Source organism: Eubalaena glacialis, chromosome 9, assembly GCF_028564815.1.
Source record: "Eubalaena glacialis isolate mEubGla1 chromosome 9, mEubGla1.1.hap2.+ XY, whole genome shotgun sequence".
In the NCBI taxonomy this organism is placed as follows: domain Eukaryota; kingdom Metazoa; phylum Chordata; class Mammalia; order Artiodactyla; family Balaenidae; genus Eubalaena; species Eubalaena glacialis.
In genome coordinates, this window is record NC_083724.1 from 24,308,398 (window position 1) to 24,323,827 (window position 15,430).

General features: G+C 44.7%; 1 protein-coding gene across 5 annotated transcripts in view; it reads right to left on the bottom strand.

Annotated features, from left to right (window-relative positions):
- The window catches only part of PALM2AKAP2 (PALM2 and AKAP2 fusion), a 478,191-nt gene that overhangs the window by 136,555 nt on the left and 326,206 nt on the right, over positions 1-15,430 (bottom strand). The window lies entirely within an intron of this gene.

Sequence of the window (15,430 nt, forward strand, 5' to 3'; positions counted from 1 at the left end):
AATATTAATTTACATTATTGATTTTCTTGAATAATTTTCTCTAAGGGTAACTTGAGGGCAATATTCATGCCAGACCTGTGTGTATCACCCAAATTCCAAATTTCAACTGTCAAGCATTATGTTAAATGAGGACTGGCACATTTTCCTGTTTGCCACATAGTAAATATTTTAGGCTCTGAGGTCAGACCACTTCTGTTGCAGCTTCTCAAGCTGCCATTATAGAGAGAAAGCAGCCAAGATAACATAAAAACAAATGGACATAGCTGGGTTCCAATAAAACTTTATTTACAAAAACAGGAGCTGGGCTGTTTTGGCTCATGAGACGTGCTTTACCAGCCTCTGTGCTAAATCAAGAAGCCAGAGATGTGTCCAGGAAAGATTGTGATACTTCAGCATATTTCTAAGGATCAACTGGACAAATCGGGTGGTGAAACTATAACAATTGTTTGTAATTACATGGCACTTTACATAAACTAATATGAGATTAATTAAATGTTAATACATTAGCACTGGTTGCATTGCCTTGTTTTATATTCTGAATCCTTGAGAGCCTCATTTCACAGGAAATATGCACAATGGATTACTCAAGATCCATGGGCTATAATTTATTGCAAAGTGCAAATAACTGTCTCTCACTGGGTTGTAAAAATTGGGTCAGAGAAGTTTGATAACTTGCCCTGCAATTTCCTCTCAGGGAAGTTGTGGGCTTTGTCTTAAATGCACGTTTCTGGGAAAGAAATCTTTGCTCCCACATGAATAGATTATTTCCCAGACACATCTTGCACTTAACTAAAGCCCCTCCTGGTTTAAGCCACTGTTGGTGCCTGTTGGATCTGGCTGGCAGAGACATACAGATGTTGGGCATGATGGACAAATATATGATATTTAATTATGGAATAATTTGAATTATTGTTCAGCAAATATTCGGCCCCCTTCTCTCCCACTGTGGGAGAAACTGTCTTCCCTGTCCTACTGATGTTTGCTTTGACCAATGGGATTTTAGTGGATATTATGCAAGCAAAGGTTTGAAATGGGTTTGTGTGGTGATGTTTGCCCTCTTGCACTTCTGCTATAGCATGAGAAGGACATGTCCCAGTTGGCCTTCAAGGAAATGAGAGTCATGGGGAGCAGACTTGGACCCAATCCACACCTTGCAGCTAAGCCAAGTGTAGATCAGCCAACCCCTAGCCTAACTGCATATGCATGACAATAAACGTGACTGAGTTTGGGGATTATTTGTCAAGAAACATTATTGTAACAATAGCTAATAGATGCAATCTATAACGAAAATCATTTTGGATAAAGTATTTCATTTTTAACTATGCAAATATAATTCCCTTTGTTGCATAAAATTCATTTACAAGTATTAATTCCCATCTCTCTCTATATATTATATCCCACTTTGGGAAGAATCTTTTCTCTGCTATAATCATTCCTTTCATAAGCAATACTATCTTTATGAAAGGATATATGGCCATAAGAAAGAGCTATGAGACATAAATATATATGTATTCTCAGAATTTTAGCCTGCAATCAAGAAACCACTTCAGAATTCATGGCAAGAGTGAGAGAAAATGGATATAACATTTCAACTTAAAAATGTTATTAATCCTGATAATAAGTTGTGAGGACAGAAAAATGTTATTTTAAAAGAGAGAAGCAAAATTCCTTCCAGGTAGAAAGCTGTTTTTGGAGAACAAAGCAACTTTACGAGCCATTTGAGTATGAAAACGTGGAAGGAAAAGAAAAATGGAAGAGGTCCATTTAGAAGAAGGAGAGTAGCTGGAAAATGCTGGAACAAGAGTTGGCAGTAAGAAATTCCCAGGGGGTGATAAAAAGGACTTTTGAGAACAGTGATGTTTTAAAAATCAATCTTAAATTATTCATCGTGCTGTGTCAGGATGTAATTCTCTCCTTACTCTCATACCTTCAGAGAAGATCTGTCTTACACCATTGTCTTCTATTGGTGTTGTTGACTGGAAATTAATAAGGTCCCACATTTGGACCTCAGGGTAGAGAGAAGAGAGCAGCCATCTGTACATGGGAGCTCCCTGCAAAAGTGGAGTCTGAGAAGGACATGATAATAAGACTCTTGGAGAGGGTACTAGACCCGCACACTACAGCTGATAGGGCTACGGGTCAATTTTCTTTGATAACCAATGTACAAGAGATCCTCCCATTTTGCAGACTTGAAGATGCAAGATGACTGACATGTCTTTATTGAACGATGCTTAAACATGTAAAAAAGCCACTTCCATTTCCAAAATAGTGATTGCACCACATGTGGGTAGGGGGTAGCTTAGATTGCTTGTTTGAGATTCCGTCAGTGCTAGGATTTTATCAACAACTTTCAATGTTGATTTTATCAACATATATATATATAATTTGATATATAATATAGAATATATATATTTCACATATATTTCTACCTGCTGTACTTTCAAATAACCACTTTTATATCCCCCCTTCTCCCTTTGCTCAACCTCTTATTTATAAGTTTTTTGAGAAACTCTATTTTATATTATTTCTACAATCCCTAGCAATACTACTACTATTTTAATTACATTTTTAAAAGACTGGGTCAAACCTTCAGGAAAAAATAACTTCTCTCTCCCAGAAGAAAATAAGTTTGCATTTCCCTGTAGTGGAAAAATTGAGACCCGTCTACTTGTAGGTGAGGGATGCTTATGAATACTCCATCAGGGACAGTTGTATAAAGATCTTGCAGGAATAAATCAAATCCACCATGAATTTGTCGCTGTTGCTTTTTATACACCTCCTTACTTAGCTGCACAGTCAGATAAATACGTCCCTTTGCCCAAGCTTCCAGCTCCCTGGCGCCCACATCCCTGGGTCTCTGTTCCCAGGGCACACCCTGCTGATTGGCTTGGCCACTCTCCCTATCAATTTCTGTTGGGAATAATATGTGTGCGGTTGACAGGGCAGTGCAAGCAAAAGGAAGGAGGCTGGGCTCAACCCTGGCTGGAGAAGCCAGGGGCATACCTGAGGACCAGCAGGGAGAGGGTTTGAGCTGGTAGCAGGTAGCCACGAGGTCTTGAGCAGAGTAAACTATAGGCAAAATGGTTCTGTGTGTTTGAACAAAGGGAGACAGGACTAGACTGAACAGTGGAGAGGGTGAGCAAGCTAAGGAGGCTTGGTGGGGAAGCAACTGATGGCATCCCAGGAAACACTGGGTGACTTCCTTAGTTCTGATCCTGGCTAGTACTAAAAATAAATAAAAATTAAGGGTCCAAGGCTTAGAGGGAGAGGGTAGAACTGCACGGGAGGGTGCCCCTGGAATCACCATGTGTCACGAGGTGAAAGCAGATTAAGAAAGAGAGGAAGACAAGTCAGCATGGACTCTTATGTGCAAGAGAATGGACCTTTGCTCTAGCCCATCTGTCCACACAGATTCTAGATAGATCATTGGACAAAGTGGGTGGCCGAGGTGGTCATTAGTGCTGTTCACCAAACGCTCCTGGTTCCTTCCTCTTGTGGACACATAACAGGATTTCACTTCCTGGCCTCCTTAGAGTTGGTGAGGTCATGTGACTAGCTCTGGCTGATGAGTGTGGGCAGCAGTAGCATTGATCACTTCCGGCCGGAGCATTTAACTGCTGATGCAGGACCCTCCAGAGTACCCTTCCCCTCCACCACGGTGAATGGCAATGTTCTAGACAGTGGCAATTCTACTGGCCTAAGGCCCAGCCGAGAGGGTAACACAAAGCACAGACACAGCCAGCCCACAATGGCCATGTAACATGAATGAGAACTAAACCTTTATTATGTTAAGCCAAAGGATTGGGGCTGTTTATTACAGCAGCATAACATAGCCCAGCCTTAGGAAAGGAAGGAGCCCTTCCAGACCCGCCATCCCCATCAACCTCCAGTTCCCATTACAGAGAGTTCATCGGACAAATCTGTATCTATCCTCTAAATAAATTCTACCATTTAAATATCGTCTCCTCAACCAGGTTCTAATCGCCCATACTTTCTACTTCCTTGGGGGCCACTCTCTGATTCCACTGTGCCCCAGTGCTTATTGCACAGGTCGGTTGCATCTCATGAAGGATTTAGGTTCTAAAGACAAAAGGCACAAACCTGCATGATCAAAACTGCCCTTGAGATATTCCAGCTGTCATATCATGTGCTTATGGGAATCAAGATTCTCAGTGTAGAAAAAGATACAGATGTAATATAGAAAAAGTTCAGTAAAGCCATGTATATGAATTGGAAATACCAGAATAAACACGAGATGACTTATATTTAAAAATTATTAGGGACTTCCCTGGTGGTGCAGTGGTTAAGAATCTGCCTGCCAATATAGGGGACACGGGTTCGAGTCCTGGTCTGGGAGGATCCCACATGCTGCGGAGCAACTAATCACATGCGCCACAACTACTGAGCCTGTGCTCTAGAGTCCACGAGCCACAACTACTGAAGCCTGCGTGCCGCAACTACTGAAGCCTGTGTGCCTAGAGCCCATGCTCCGCAACAAGAGAAGCCACCACAATGAGAAGCCCGCATGCAGCAACGAAGACCCAACACAGCCACAAATAAATAAATAATAAAAATAAAAATTAAATGTGTGTATGGATACATGTAAAAAAAAAAAAACTGCCCTTGAAAATTCCTTAAATCTCCCATACTGTCCAATTAGCACCGTACTTCAGAAAGCCCAACAGAGCCACTTTTGTTCCAGCTTTGGAACAGACCATTTCTCCTGTTAAGTACCAGATGATGCTGTTGGCTTGTACTAAGGATCATGTTGTACAAAAAAATACACATCTTGAAACTAGGATTTCTGTGTTTGAAGATGCTCAGAATATGAGAGATAGAAGGAGCTGAGGCTGACAGCAGGAACAGCAGATGAATACCTCCCTTGTCATCCTCCCACTGGGGTGTATGATTGAGAGTGCTTTTAGCCAAAGGTAATCAATAGCCTATTTAATAAAGGCTTAAACAACAGAGGATAGACTGGCTCATGTCACAAGAAGTCCCAAGGTAGTTTGGTACCAGAGGTGGTTAATTCAATGGCTCCATGGCTTCACGGCCTTAGTCTGACCTCTTTGCAACGCTCTTGCCTTTCCTCTGGGGTCCCAAGATGGACACAGCAGTTCCATGTGTCATGGAAACATCCAGAAGCACAAGAAGGGAGGAGTTAATATGCCTTCCACAAAAGCACCCTCCTCACACACCCAAGCCGACCCCCAAAGTCTCACCGGTCAGAAACAGACCATAAGGCTATTCCTAACCCAATCATGGAAAAAGGGAATGGAATTATCAAAATTGGCTTGGAGCTAATTAATCAAGATTTACCCTCTGGGTCGGTGAGGGTCTCAGCCTTCTCTGAGCACATGGCCACCTGGAGGATAAACAGAGGAACAAAACAAGATCTCGCCAGGCAAAAAAGAAGGGGACAGGTTGATGGCTGTCAGACAAGCACCAGGAGGGTCTGTCACAAGAGGACGTGCACATAGATTGGAATAGCAGGCAGGATCCCTGACAGTTTTAAAATTTCTATTTTTCTTCTTCCTCTCATTATTAGTTAGAAATACACAGTCGAATTCATATAAGTTAAATACACAGATGATGCCGGGACTCAGCCCTGCCTTCCAGCGCCAGCTCCTTAGGGTGATGGTGTCTTAGCCCTAGAGTGACGTTTCCACCTCCTCCCTCCGCTGTGAACTCAGCCCTGATCATTAGCCACGCTTATTGGGCCTGAGCAGGGAAAGCCCTTAAGTGTGTCTGTCTGACGGCATTTGCTCGTCCGTGCTGCCTTAGAGTGCCCTTATCAACTAGCTTGTAAGCACCTGTGGGCAGGGAGTGGGCCTGATACCCGGTTAGTCTCCCCTAGTGGCTGTTAAATGAGCAGCGTTAGTTCGAGGCAGCCAGGTGCGAGGGGTAGGAGCTTCAGAGTGGGGCCTGGGTAAGAGCAGAGAGTGCTCAAAGGAGAAAAGAGAAACACAAAGGCGCTGGTAATGAGACAGGCTGGGGCCTGGGACCCTTTACCAGAGTGCTTGCACCTGGACAGACGTCTCCTCCAGCAACAGAATACAAAGAAACGATAAGCAACGAAAAATAACTGCATGCATGTGCAGTTGGGGCAATTACGAACAATAAGATACAGAAAGGCCACAAACCAACAGCTGTTTCTGAGGTGCCTGGAGCAAACACAGGGTACTGTGCATGATCCCTGCACACAGCACCACCACGGGGGTGGGCAGACCACCTAAGCCTTGCCTCCTGCCCAACCCACGGACCTGCCCCTGTTGTTACCCTATTTAAGGACCCAAGCACCTCCTCTCAGGGAGCGAGCAAAGGCACCTGTTTCTTGTTTTCACTCCCTGGTGCAGCATGAGTCCCAATAAAGCCTGGCCTGCGATTCTCATCTGGCCTCTAATCAATTTCTATCGATGAAAGAGTCCAAGGGCCTGGGTTGGTAACAGTAAGAGTCCCACTTTTGAGCTGATTCACTCTAGATGCTGAAGAAACAGACTGTGATTGGTCCTTTCCCCCAGAGCCAGGCAAGACCTGGTGGTGGCTCTAGATACTTGCCATCAAACCACTGGAGGTGCAGTCACCAGACATAAAACACCTGGGTGGTGAGACCCCGTGTACCTTGAAGATGGGGCTGTCCCTTCACCGGCCACACCCCCACGCCCACCTCATTCCTCAGTCAGCACAGTGAGGGCTGGCACATCATGGGGGCTCCTTAAATATTTCCCTAACTGAACTGGAGTTGGAAGGGGCCTTGAGGCTGCCTGTGCTTCTTTCTTATCAGGAAAGAAGGCTCTGTCATCTGATGAGTGCTCCTCAGCCTCCACATGGCCATTTCCTGGTCACATTCCTCACCACTTCACAAGGTCATGCTGCTTGGGCAGCTGGAATGGACCATCTTAAGACGAGCTGAGCCACAAACAGGTTGGGGAGAAAAGATCCCAGATGATGCCCTACATAGCCTGGCTAAAGGCAAGAACGGAGGACACAGTGGAGGGACCATGGCTGGGAGTGGACCTTTTGTTTGCTGGCACCTTGGTGGAGATTCTCAGGTGCTTCCAACCTTCTTGCCCATCCTGGCTATTCTCTTCTTCATCACATCTCTGCCTCAGCCCTCATCGGTGCATTGACCTAGAAACAGCCACAGAACTACAAGGAAGTCTGGAGCCCAGGCTTTCATGTTTCAGTGAGAAAACCAAGGGCCTGAGATGCAAAAGCATGTGTCAAGGGCCCACAGAAAGTAGCTGCTAAGCTGGGTCTGACAGAGACAAGATTGCCTGATTTCCTAGACGAGGGTTCTTCCTGGGGCCCAAATTATATCAACCCCATTTTACAGACAAAAGATAGACCCACTGTGAAAATTTCATTGATCACAATGAAAAGAAAGGGGTTAGGGCCTGGGTCCCCCTGCGTCTAAACTCTCTTCCTCATTCAAGTCTTGGAATTGAGACTTGGCTAGATACTTCTCTTCCTTTTAATCGCCTTTCGCTCCCTTTGGGTTTGAAAAATCTCACTTTGTTCTTGGAGGAGTTCTCAGCATGGTGGTCATTAAAACCTAGCGGAATTTCAGAACAATGATTTGCCTCTAAACACTTCGCTTTGGGAAACCCCACCCAACGACTAGCTGATGGGACTTGCTTCCTCTGGATGGGAAGCCCCACCCAAGCACTTGGAGGGGTAGGGCAGGATGTGACCTCACCCCAGCTCACCCCACTCCAGGTGGTGGCTCATCCTTGCCTCTGAGCCCCAGCTTTCTCTTCCCTGGGATAGATGTAAAGACCAGGCCTTGGGGCCTCTAGAAGCAATGGTGGCAGGGGTATTTCTCCCTCTCTTGGCTCCTCTTCCTGAGGAGAGCTCATCGGGGAAAAAGAAAAGTCCACCATTTGGACGAGTTATTGGAAATAACTTGAAATAATACATTTCCTCAACCCTGAGGCTGTTGGACCCCCTCCCCCACCTACACTTCCCTGAATAAGGGAAGTTTGTTTGGGTGCCTCTCAGGGCAGATGTTTAGGGAGCTCAAAGATGCACAAAAATAAAACCTCAATGTCTTGCCCAGTGTGCCCATGTCCTCTCCACTCCATTGCTCTCCCCACCAACATGGCCACGATAATACCCATCGTGCCAGCTAAACTGTACTGAGGATGTACGATGGATCAAGGACTAGGTCTTCATGGGTATCATCTCATTCAATCCTCATACAATACAGGTACATGAGGCAGGTACAATATTATCCCCACTTTACAGAGGAGAAAACTGAGGCTTAGAAAACTTAAAACTGAACTAGCAAGTGATGGAACCAAGATTTAATCCAAGCACTCTGACTTCAGAGGCTCTCTGCCTAACCAGTACAATTTAGTGCCACCCAAAAGAGCTTACTACCATCCCAAAGATTTGTATTTCTTTTGTTTTCAGAGATAGGGGGACAGGAAGCTTGAGGACATATTGAAAAAAACAAGATTTGCTGAGGGGAAGTTTTCTTCCTGGAGGTTCCCATTCAAGATGGTTTCCGAGCTCACAAAGAGCAGATAAAATAAAGGCTTTGTGGGGGGGGGGGGTCCCCGGAGAGATACAGAGCCACGGCTGGCACTGAACCCAACCCAGCGCAATTCAGCGAACGTTTACTAGGGGTTCATAGGGCCTCTCTGTGGCAGCAAGGATGGGGCAGTTCTCCTTTCACACAGGAAGAGCTCCAAGGCACAGTCCTGTGGGATCCCACGACAATCTAGCTCTGCAGAGGCCGACCTGCACAGCAGAACCTTAGAAAGATGGATGAGGATTAAGACTATGAAAGCATATATTATGTAACCTTTGAAATGGGTTTTATTCATTCAGCATGGTCCTCTGGTGAGTCATCCAGGTTGCTGTGTGTATCAATACTTTGTTGATTTTTACTCCTGAGTAGTATTCCAGAGTATAGACGTACCACAGTTTGTTTAATCATTCACCCATTAAAGGACATCTGGGCTGTTTCACGTTTTGGTTATTACAAATAAAACTATTAAAAAAAAAAAAAAAAAGACTATGAAAGCACCTAGTACCTAAGAGCGCCACCTTGGGTTCAGACACCCCACAAAAACCCTGCGACAAACTTTGGGTGCTCTCAGAGGCAAGCATGCAGAGAAGTGGAAACTTATAGCACCCTGGGCTGGAAAACAGTTTGCTGACTTTCTCCCTGTAAGCATGGGGTAGGAAGGAGTAACAACAACAACAACAGCAATAATAATAGCAGCTATCATTTCTTAAGTTCTTGTTATGTGCTCTTCGTTGTGCTATATTTAACATATATTATCTCACCAACAGTCAAAAACCCCACATGAAGTAGGCCCTATTTTTAATCTTCATTTTCTAGACAGCAAAAACGAAGCTTAGAGAGGTAAGTAATTTGCCCAAGAACACACAAATAAGGAGCAGATTTGGGATGTGGATAAAGCTCACACTACCTTAGGCTATTGCTAATCACTTCTGCTCACTAAGGCACCCACAATTAGAAGGCAAGAAGGAACACCCCTCTTGAGATTGAGACAATAGGTATACACACGTACATGCCCGCTACATGCATACACTTTTATGTACACACATGTACACTTCCACACACAGACACCTGTGTGCATGCTTGTGTGCGCACCTGCAGACCCACATAGGTACAAGTGCATCACCCATGCACACACCCATCATGGGTGTATCTGGGTGTGAAGCTGTAACAACTTTTCAGCTACCATCTGCTGTATGCTCGGGAGTCTTGGACCTCCCTTTAAGAAGAAAAGAGCCTTTCTCGGTCACAGCATCTGAGAGTAGATGGGAAACTAGGTGTTTCACCTCCTGCTCGATTCTCCAAGGTGCATTTTAAGCATCCTTCTGTATATGAAGGGGGAGGCAGATTCCAAATGCACGAAAATGAGGGCAAAAAAGGATCACGGTTGTGTGGAAAATGAGTTTTAGAAGACCCTGGAGGCCCAAGCCAATTTTGAAAATGGTTTGTTTTAGCCTGCCCGAGCCAGTCCTCAGAAATTAAAGCCTTTTTAGGCAACCATGCTCCTTGCAGCAAACTCAAGGGTCCCTACTCAGAGGTTAGAGAACTAACAGCTTAAAGCCTGGTTTACTCTCAAGTTAATCTGCAGATATTACCGTTCAGGGGCCTCCCCCTCCAAGTCCAATAAAGGATTCTGTTATAGTCTCCACAGCATCCCAATTATTAGATTTGCCAGCCTGATTTTACTAGGCTGGAAAGATATTTGATATTTAGCCCCTAGACATGTGATATAAAATTAAATAATTAAATAACACATTGTAAATCAACTATACTTCAATAAAATTTTAAAAAAATAAATAAAACTGGCAAGAGAGTGAAAAAAATTAAATAAAAATCCACCATCTTGGATCCAGTTCCCATGCAAGGGAGATGCATTGACCTATTAATGATTAAAACAGCAGGTAGTGACATGGACATATTTAGGGTCGTTGGGCTCTTTGGAGGGTCAATCACCCAGCTGGCATGCTGTGACTTTCCCTCTCTTGGCTGTGAAAAGGGTGCCATGGACTGAAGGCACAGTGGAGAGCGTGGCCCTTGGAGACATGAAGAAGCTGGGCTCTGCCAAGCTTTCCCACCTGACGCCCCCTCCCCAGCCTCACTGCCACTGCACCAGTTCAGGCTTCCAGAGGTCTCCCAACTCAGATCTGTCTTCCATATCATCACCACTATTATTTTTCAGAAATGTAACTGTGGTTCCATCCCTCCCAACCTTGACCTCCTTCCTTGCATTTCCACTCTGTGCCAGGCACTGGTGCTTGGGCTGGGGAGACCCAGATGGGAAGACCCGGTCCAGGCCCTCAGGAAGCTGGTGGTCTGGGAGGAGGTCTTCTCTGGGCAATGTGATTTCCAGCATCACTCTGTTCCCTCACTGTATGGGGCCTCCTCTGGCTGTGCGGCCAGGATGTTGTATTTCCGCCCTGAGTTCTAGGCGCCCTGCCAGTGCCTCCTCTCCTTCCCTCGGGGCGGGGGTGGGGAGCTGTGGTGGTGTCAGGTGACCCCTGGGAGCTCACTCAGCCATTCAGAAAACCCACCTGAATCAAGTAGAAGTATATAGGGGAGAATATTTTTAGAAAAGCCTCTGGAAAGTTCAGAAAGGTTCTTAGGGTCATCATCAGTCCAGAAGTTACAAATGGCGGCCCTTCTAGCTTGTAGACATGCTTTGTCGAGTCTGCAAGGCTCTGTTGTTGCTTTAAATGATTTAGTTGCCAAGATTTAAAATTCATGAGAACTTACGTGAACATCCAAACAAATATCTAGTTTCTCTTGAAAAAAATGAGAAGATTTGGCAAAACTAGGCCCAGTAGCCACCACGCTACATGGTAGCAACTGTCAAGATCTATGTACTGACAACTATCTTTATACATGAGATTTACCTGCTCTGAGGCCTCAGTCTCCACCACTCTCTATTGTTTTATTTGTGGGTTGACATCACTCACTAATGTTACCTGTCTGGCCCTTAATGGCATCTGAGTTTGCCATCCAATCTGGTTTAATTCCCACAGTGTCCCTCATGAGGAGGCTGAGAAAAGTTGGGAACTAATCCCATTTCAAATCCTTTTTTTTTTAAATTGATGTCTAGTTGATTTACAATGTCGTGTTAGTTTCAGGTATACAGCAAAGTGATTCAGTTACGCTCGGGAGTGCACACACACACACACACACACACACACACAGAGTTATTCTTTTTCGGATTATTTTCCATTACAGGTTATTACAAGGTTTTGAATAGTTCCCTGTGCTACCCAGTGAGTCCTTCAGATTTTTTTTGAAGAAGATTTTTTTGAAGTAGATTGAATTTAAACCATCAGTTGAAAAAACTGACTTGGCCAAAGCTGGTTAGTAACTTATTACTGAACTGTCAGGAGAACCACATGACCATGGCAAGTTATTGCACCACTCTAAGCCTTAGTTCTCTTTACCTCACACGGTTTTTTTTGTTTTGTTATATTTTTTGTTGTTGTTGTTTTTTGGCTGCACAGCATGTGGGATCTTAGTTCCCCGACCAGGGATCAAACCCATGCTCCTTGCGTTGGAAGTGCAGAGTCCTAACCACTGGACTACCAGGGAATTCCCGAAACCTCATAGGGTTTTGCTGTGGATTAAATGAGCGAATACATGTAACTTCTCAGCTCACTGCCAGGAAGAGAGCAAGCACTCAATATATGTTAGTTATTACTATCATCGTTTTTATTCTGTGATGCCATAATGGCTTCCCTTTTAAATAAATGGCTTCTAGGAATATACAGCAGTGCAGATTGTGGCTAAGAAAAGTGTTGCCAGGAGAAATAGCAGATACCCAGATCTAAATCAAGGCTTCCAAAGTCTTTATATGGCTGGGGTCATAATTATCACTCCTGCTGGCTTGCTCAGTTAACTTTACTTTTTCTACAAATACCAGTGATGATTTGGTCCCTTCCTTGCCCCCCAGATTATCATAGCTCTTAACTTGAAATTACTTTACCTACATGGGAATTTCTGTAGAAATGGGAATTTAGCAGATCTGTGGGCCTGCAGGTGGGGAGTCGGCTAGTCTGGTGTTATGGGCTGAACTGTGTTCCCCCAAATTCACTATTTTGAAGCCCTAAGCCCTAGTTCCTTAGAATGTGATTGTATTTGGAGTTAGGGTCTTTAAAGAGATTAAGTGAAAATGAGGCTGTCTGAGTGGGCCCTAATCCAATCTGACTGGTGTTCTTCTAAGAAGAGGGTATTTGGACACACAGAGAGACACCATGGGCGCACACAGAGAAGACAGTCCCTGCAAGCCAAGCAGACAGGTCTCAGAAGAAACCCAACCTGCTGACACCTTGATCTTGGACTTCTAGCTTCCAGAACTGTGAGAGAATACATTTCTGCTGTTTAGGCAGCCCTGGCAAATGAATCCACTTGGGTAACAGAGGGTCAGGGCACGAACCAGGAGAGCCCCTGATTCGCAGGTGATGGGTGTGGAGCAGTGGTCAACTCCCAGAACCGGGTCCACGGCAGGGCTTGGGATCAGTGAGGAGAAGCAAGACGTGTGATGAAGGATGGGGAAGCAGGAGGCGGTCAGGATGGATTCCAGAGACAGGGCCAAAGCCCTTGGCTAGGACGTCAGATGCTCTTAGCAGGCTGTTTGTGCATGTGTGTGTGTGTGAGGGGGGTGGGTTGTTTAAAGAGTTTGAGTCTGAACTGCCACAGGGCTGAATGTGCTAAAGGCAGAAGGAAGAGCTCTCAATTAATTTTTATATTGTTTTTTTATAAGCCTGTGTTGTTTGCAATTCAAGAGTGCTTGTGTGGTTGGAAACAAACAAGCCTGATGTTTCTCAAGTTTAAAAACCCATTTGGGAGTTTGGCTTGATCCACTACAGAAGTCTGGAAGCTAAAACACAGATAACTGTTTGACCAGACTTTTGGGAGGCATCCATAACACTGCATCAGAGTATTTATATCCCGAAGTCTCCTTTCACTATCATGGGCAAATTTATCTACTGCTTTCCTGGACACAGATGCAAAATTTTTAAAGTATCCACAACTCAAAATGACACAGGCTCACTCTGGTGATTTGATATATGGTGGGGACAAAATTATTAGTGTGAGTTCCTCCCTTCTCCCCTCCCCTCCGCTGCTACAAGGAATCCAGTGTTGGCTGGCTCCATTTCTCTTCCTTTCTTGCCCTTAAAGGAGAGATCAGTATTTGCCAGCTCAGTAGCTCGGCATTTATAACTCGGAATTGGGGAAATAAGTAGGAAGAGACAAGCTGGAGAGACATGAGGAAAAGGGAAAGGAAAACCAAAAGACAGATGTTAAGCTGCCTAGATTTTAGATAGGTAGGTAGATAGATAGATAGATAGGTAGATAGATAGATTAACAGATAGATGGAGGGATGAATAGATGGATAGATAGGTAGATAGATAGATAGATAGATAGATAGATAGATAGATAGATAGATAGATAGATAGATGGATGGATGGATGGATGGATAGATGGATGGACAGGTAAAATTTAGGCAGCTTAGCATGTCTTTTGGTTTTCCCTTCCCTTTTTTTCCTGCCTCTCCAGCTTGTCTCTTCCTACTTATTTTCCCAATATCTATCTATCTACCTATCTATCATCTATCAAAAGATACCAGTGGTTTGAGGGAAGGAATGAAGGAATCATAGTGGACATTGTTGTTTTGTCCTCTCCAACACTGATTCCCTATTATTATGTTAATAGCACCCCAATTTCCCTTTGGGGATGCTATCGTCCTCCATTCCTAGACTGTGTGACTCCGATGGGGCTACCTCCATTCCTCAGCTTCCTTCTTCAGGAGGTGAGCAGAGTCCCGATGATGAGTTTAGGATGAGCATGTGACAAATGCAAGGGGACGGGGTTGGCCCAATTGGAGACAGCCCTGGGACTCCCCTTAGAATGCTGGAAAGGAGGACCTTTCCCAATGAGTTTGCTAAACTGCTAAGATTCAGCTTGGGGGTATGGGTGGCCATATATGGAAAAAGCTTTCCAGAAAACGAAGCCAGCAGAGAGGAAAGCAAAGCTGAGAAATGGAGTCCAAGTCAAAAGAATGACTCCTGGACTTTGTGATTTTTGAGAAAATAGAATCTTTTCTTGGAAACTACTTTGAAGTAGGATTCTGTCATGTACGACTCAAAGAGTGCTGATGAAAACAGAGACTCAGAGAGAAGCAGCTGCAGGGGATGGAAAAAGGGATCGCTACTGATGTTCTTCGAGAATTAAAAGTAAAGACTGGAATCCTTTTGAATGATATCTGGAAGCTGGACTGGGTCTCTGTGCATGTGACCTTTCACCAAGACCAGACCAAGGTGGTCCCCGGACTTAGCAGAGCCCTTTACGACAGGACTGGTAGAATTAGGAAATGCCAGGGTTGGAAGAAGATACTAGAAACCATCTAGTCCTGTTCTCTATTCAGTGCTTAAATCTCCCTAAGCATCTTGAAAAACAAATTGCTCTGATTCTATTTGCACACTTCCAGGGATAAAGAACTTACTCCCACCGAGCTAGCTTGTTATGGGTTGGATTGTGTTCTCTCCAAAATATGTTGAAGTCTTAACCCCCAGCATGTCCCAATATGACCTTATATATGAAATAGGGCCTTTGAAGACATAACCAAGTTAGGTTGAGTCATTGGGCTGGGCCCTAATCCAATGTGACTGATGTCCTTACAAGAAAAGAGACGTGGGCTTCCCTGGTGGCGTGGTGGTTAAGAATCCGCCTGCCAATGCAGGGGACATGGGTTCGAGCCCTGGTCCGGGAAGATCCCACGTGCCGCAGAGCAACTAAGCCCGTGTGCCACAACTACTGAGCCTGTGCTCTAGAGCCCGCGAGCCACAACTACTGAGCCTGCATGCCACAACTACTGAAGCCTGCGCGCCTAGAGCCTGTGCTCCGCAACAACGGAAGCCG